General features: G+C 36.0%; 1 pseudogene; it reads left to right on the forward strand.

Moving 5' to 3' along the window:
- The first annotated feature begins 2,106 nt into the window (after positions 1-2,106).
- LOC129772369 (U4 spliceosomal RNA) lies at positions 2,107-2,190 on the forward strand (annotated as a pseudogene).
- Positions 2,191-5,870: the final 3,680 nt, after the last annotated feature.

The raw sequence follows: 5,870 nt of genomic DNA on the forward strand, positions 1-5,870 counted from the left end.
AAAAGGCCAGGTTTATTGACGAAAGGACTGTTCACCATCCACGATAATGCGCGGTCTCATCCTGCTCGCGTAACTCAAGAGCAATTGAAAAAAAAAAATTAAATGGACTGTGTTCGAGCATCCTCCTTACTCCCCAGACCTCGGCCCTAGCGACTATCACTTATTCCCGGTGATGAAACAGGCATTCGGCGGTCTACGATTCGTTAGATTACGAAAAACACCTTGTTTTTTGTCCTAACTTTATTTTTCCGCGAGTTCTGAGGCACTGAAACTTATTTTTTAAACGACCCTCGTACTAGAAACGCGGGTGAAATAAGAACACCACATTTCTTAACATGTTCTTCTCAAAATTCACTATATTTTAAAAGAGCAACTGTTTCCAACTCGATGCCAATACATATTAAACGTGCAACAACGCTAGCAGAGTTTAAGAGAAACTGTATTTCACACTATAAAGCTGTATTTTTCTAACAGCCAAAAGTTTTTTTTGACAACGATCTTGACTGACGAAGTTTCATACGAACGGATATCCTTATGTGAACAGAAAATCGTTAAAAAACATAAAAAATTGGATAATTTTCACGCCTTATGGTAGTATTAGCAACTAGAGACTGGGGTTTTTCAATAAACCCAAACTTTGATTATATATGATGTTCAAGAAAAAAAATCGATTTGCAAATTAATAGTTGCCTGAAAACACCCTAAATCGGACAAACCAAGATCATTCACCCTAGTTGAAAAAAATAGTCTAAAAAAGTTTGAGCGTCGCGCGCGCTTTGTACAGATATAAAGGATAAGAATTTAAAAGTTTTGTAAGAGTCGATCTAAAATTTGTTCGTAAAGAAATTTTTTTCGATTTCTCTGTATGGGGATATTCAAAGTAAATCCAAAACATGGCAGGCGGTTGGGCTTGAGTCTTGGTGCACCATTTGGCTGCAAGGGCCTTGTCGGGATCGTATCGACTCTATGGATTCGCGAGATATTCGCATCAATCGATTTAGACACTTCCTATCAATTTATTAAAATGGAGGGAACTGTATATTTCATTGAACCAAATATCGAAAAATTGAAAAATATGAAGCATGATCTACACACATATTTATCTCTGCTGATATTATAAAACTGCATTTTACATGATCTCAAAAATCCAAGATGGTGACTGCTACAAAATGGCGGATTACTTTTTTCCAGAACCCGATCAATATGGGTACCAAATGAAAGGGCTTAACTAGTAGAACACAGTTATTTATGAAAAATGCAAACCCAAAATGGCTACCACAAAATGGTGATACAACTTTTTTGACGTAGGACTACGTCTTTCATTGCTATACTGGGGTGTTAGTTCAAAGTTTCGAAAACGAAAGCGTTACGCCCGAGAACGAGATTTTGAGCATTAATAGCTCCGAAACAACTGAACGAAATGGTATGACAAAACTTCATTCGAAAGATAAAATGTCTACGCGTTATATGCTTGTTACTTTTAGATCCAAAAACTTATTTCAATAGCCCTAAAATTGCTTTAAAAACAGGCTATTGAAATCACATCAATCGGGATATAAGCGAGTGCCGCTCGGAAATCGAAAATTACGATTGCGCAACGATTGAGGTACGATCGCTGGAATGGATGGATGTTTCCCTAACACAGACTTCAAAACCATGAAGCCTGGGGAAAGATGCAAATTACGACTATTTTTGTACTCGCTTGCATTTTTGCAAACCGAAATGTGTTTTCCCAATACAGATTCCGAAACCAAGAAGTTGGGAGAATCAGCATTGCAGATACATTCGGCAATACTTTTATACCCGCAAACATTTTTACACTCCAGAATTCGTTTTGCTATCACGGTCTACAAAAGCGGGTACAAATTCAACGCTTTGGCTCGATTATTCAAGACTGCATTGGGAGATATCGCTTCGTGTCGCCAGCTCACTGAACTTCTAGGCATACCGTTTGATGATTAGGCAACATGTTGATAACTATTTGCTGCGATAACTTCTACCATAATGCATGAATTGACATAAATTGAGATTTGTTTGCAATTGAATTCGTAAATAGTTTCATTCTTTCACTATTTTAATCAATAATTTAATCAATACACAAAAGATAGCACTGCGCAGCGGCGATATCGTACCCAATGAGGATCATCCGAGGTGGGATTATTGCTAATTGAAGAAATACAATTGATTACTAAGCCAACGGCAGTCCTACGTCAACCTTGCGGTTATATCATAGGTATAACCCATCTATAGTTTTTCCAATACCTCATCAATATGGGTATCAAATGAAAATGCTCGACCAGTGAAAAACAGTGGATTATGAAATGGTCTACTATGTATTTTATTTCGATCTCCTCATCATCGGTATCTAATGGAATGACTAAACTAAAAATTATAAAATAAATTAAGTAAAAAAAATTAGGTCACCCTGTTCCATTGTGATTAAACATAATAATATCTGTATTATTAAAAGTGTACTGGAAGTTAGAAAATAATTAAGAAAGTAGCAGTTAGTAGTTATCACACCCCTTCCTCCACGAATCTAGGGCATTGATAAGACTAAAATCGTAAGGCACGTCGGATTTCCATTACCACAGTTAGTTGTTTCATTGAACCAACAAAAAAAATCGACAAAACTCGGCTTACCCAAAAAAGCTGGTGAAATTTACAATGTTTAGCTAAATTTCAGTTTTAAGACAATTAGTTAAAGTCGATTTCAAGAAAATTTAAGAATACTAATTTTTAGCCGGTCTATAACAAAACTTTTTTAACCCTTTTGTACTCGCCCTGCCCAAAATTTGGCTCCTTTTGCTTGATTCCTTATCGAGATATGCAGAAGTTGGGTTTTATATGTATGGCAGCCCCCTATCCCTTAGAGAGTGGGTAGGTGTGTCAAACCACCATAGTAACATTTAATGTTCCCTGACACCTCCATATGCCAAATTTGGTTCAATTTGCTTGATTAGTTCTCGAGTTATGCAAACTAACCACCCCACTTCCTTCTTTAGAGAGGGGGGAGAAGTGTCGAATGAAATTGTAGAATACATGCGAATTGAATTTTTCGAATTTTCCCATTTTCCTTCAGAGTTTTCCGAAATTTTTCAATTGTCATGTTTGGTTAGAATATGTGCATTATTTTTATGGAACCCCTCTCCTTTCTAGATGAGGACAGGGTGTCATACCATCATAGAAACATTTCTCGTACCCAAGAATCCTCACATTCCAAATTAGGCTCCATTTGCTGGATTAATTCTCAAGTAATGCAGAAATTTGTCTTTCATTTGTATGGCAGCTCCCCCTTAGAGAGGGGGAGGAGCGTCCAACCACCATAGAATAATTTATTGCACGCTAAAATCTTCACATGCCAAATTTCGTTTCATTTACTTGATTAATTCTCGAGTAATGCAGAAACTTGTGTTTCATTTGTATGGCAAAACTACTCTCTCAGCCGGCAAAAATGTATGACCCCTTTAATCCTTACACTTCAAATGTAACGCTCTCGTTTCCGAAATATTAAACTTAAACTGCAGTACAGATGCAGAAAAATACAGAAGCACGTTCCACCAAACGGCATGAAAATCGTCGCGGTGCCTCCACCGAACTAAATTGCACCACTGTGTTTGATATCTATCGTCCATTCTTCGAGTAAACAACTGTTTCTGATATCAGCGTTGAAAAGAAGACTGCCGTCTGCAAACTGAAGTGAGACTAGGACTTGGATAATGATGGTAACAGTTTGAATTATAAAGACTTCAAATTTTCTCAGTTTATTCACCTCCAGCTTTGGAAATGCCGCCAATTTAGAAAACTAAACGAAACTCTCCTCGAGAAAAGCAATTTGGAAAATTTCCTTGCCGTCTGATCGCTAGCTGGATGACTGATAAATTGTGAATTCTGTGAATGTTCTATCTTGAAACATTAAAGATACAGTATAAGTTGTGTTGTGTGTTCCAACATGTTATTAGAATGACTATTCTAGTCGAATGTATTATTGTTGTAAGTCCTCAAGTCGTTGAGCTTGCACAAGTTATTAAATTAATATATATTTTTCATGAACAAGAAAAAGAACTAGAGAATTTTTACGAAATTTGGCTATGGAGGTCTAAGGCCATCTCACACTATGCACCCTAGGTTGGAAACCAACTAAACGAATGTCGCAAAAAAGTTGAGAGCATGTGTAATCAAATGGTAGTCCGCACACTGGGCAACCAGTTGACAAGGTTGACTCAACCTGTTAGAAGCAACCTAGCATGTCGAGTCGCGCGCGATTTGTGTCGGCAACCTATTCGTTCAATTACTGTTGACATTTCGATTTCTGAGTTCGTTGAGTTTCAATAATGAATGCCACGGGTTTTTTCAGATGTTTTCACATGGTACGAAAAAAATTATCCAAATGTCTTCACAATCATATTGAAGGAAACTAAAATGCATTACTTAATTTTGAACATAGCTTGATAGGTTATTCAAGGTTTATGATAATTATTATATAAGTTTAAAGTTATATTATTGAACAAATATAAAGATGGCGTCAGATATATATTTTTACCACCCCATCAATATGGGTATCAAATGAAAGGGATTGACTACTAGAACACAGTTATTCATGAAAAATTCAAATCCAAAATGGCCGCCACCACAGAATGATGCAATTTTTTTTTTCAACGCCCCCATCAATTTGGGTATCAAATGAAAGTGCTCGACTGGTCCAAATCCAAGATGGCCGCAGTTGCCAAATAAACAATTACTTTTTAATGGTTTCATTCAGCTTTACCTGTTTGTATGTATGTTTGAGTGTTTGTAGGGTTATCCAAAATTAATTGAAATTTGAACCCATTCCTGAACACTGATTGATGTGAAATTTGGAACATACCTGTAATTGTACTGTCATTATGAAACTGTGTATTCTATGATCTTGAAAAATTCAATTTGGCCTTTAAAAAATGGCTGAATGGATTGACTTGGAGAATACACTACATTATGAATAACATAAATTCGAAAAGGTCACTGCCACAAATTGGTCGATTATGTATCTTTTGCAATCCCCTCAATATTGGTATCAAAAGAAATGATTTAACTAATAGAATACTGTATATCATCAAAATATACCGAAGAAAGCTGGGTAAGAGATAAAAATAACAAAAAACTTGAATGGTTATATTGTAGAGAAGTAATGATACACTAATGATACAGATAATTTACTAAAAACTAGAAAATAATTAGGCAGTTTGTAGCAGCTAGTAGTTATCACATCCGTTAGTTCAATCATCTAGCGCAATGATGAGACTAAAATAGAATCGTGGGGTATATGATGAAACAACTAACTGTGGATAATGGAAATCCAACGTTTATTTCTTACCTAATTTTCTTCGGAATATTTTCATGATGTACTGTATTCTATTAGTCAAATCATTTCATCTGTTATCGATATTGAGGGGATTGTAAAAAATACATTGTCGACCATTTAGTGGCGGCGACCTTTTTGAATTTATGTTGTTTATTATGTTTTGTGTTCTCCAAGTCAAGCCATTCAGCCATTTTTTAGCGACGACCAAATTGGATTTTTCAATATCATGGAATACGCAGTTTTATAATGACAGTAGGATTAAAAGTGTCTTCCAAATTTCAGATCAATCAGCCAACAGGAACGGAGTCAATTTTCTATTAATGTGGGACCATTTGAAAAGTAATTAGTTATATGGGGACTGCGGCCATCTTGGATATGGATTTTTCATGATCTGATATGTTCTACTAGTCGAGCACTTTCAATTGATACCCTATTGATGAGTTTTTGTAAAAATATATATATGGCACCATTTTGTGGTGGCGGCCATTTTGGATTTGTATTGCTCATAAATAACTGTGTTCTACTAGCC

Source organism: Toxorhynchites rutilus, chromosome 2 (genome assembly GCF_029784135.1).
Source record: "Toxorhynchites rutilus septentrionalis strain SRP chromosome 2, ASM2978413v1, whole genome shotgun sequence".
In the NCBI taxonomy this organism is placed as follows: Eukaryota; Metazoa; Arthropoda; class Insecta; order Diptera; family Culicidae; genus Toxorhynchites; species Toxorhynchites rutilus.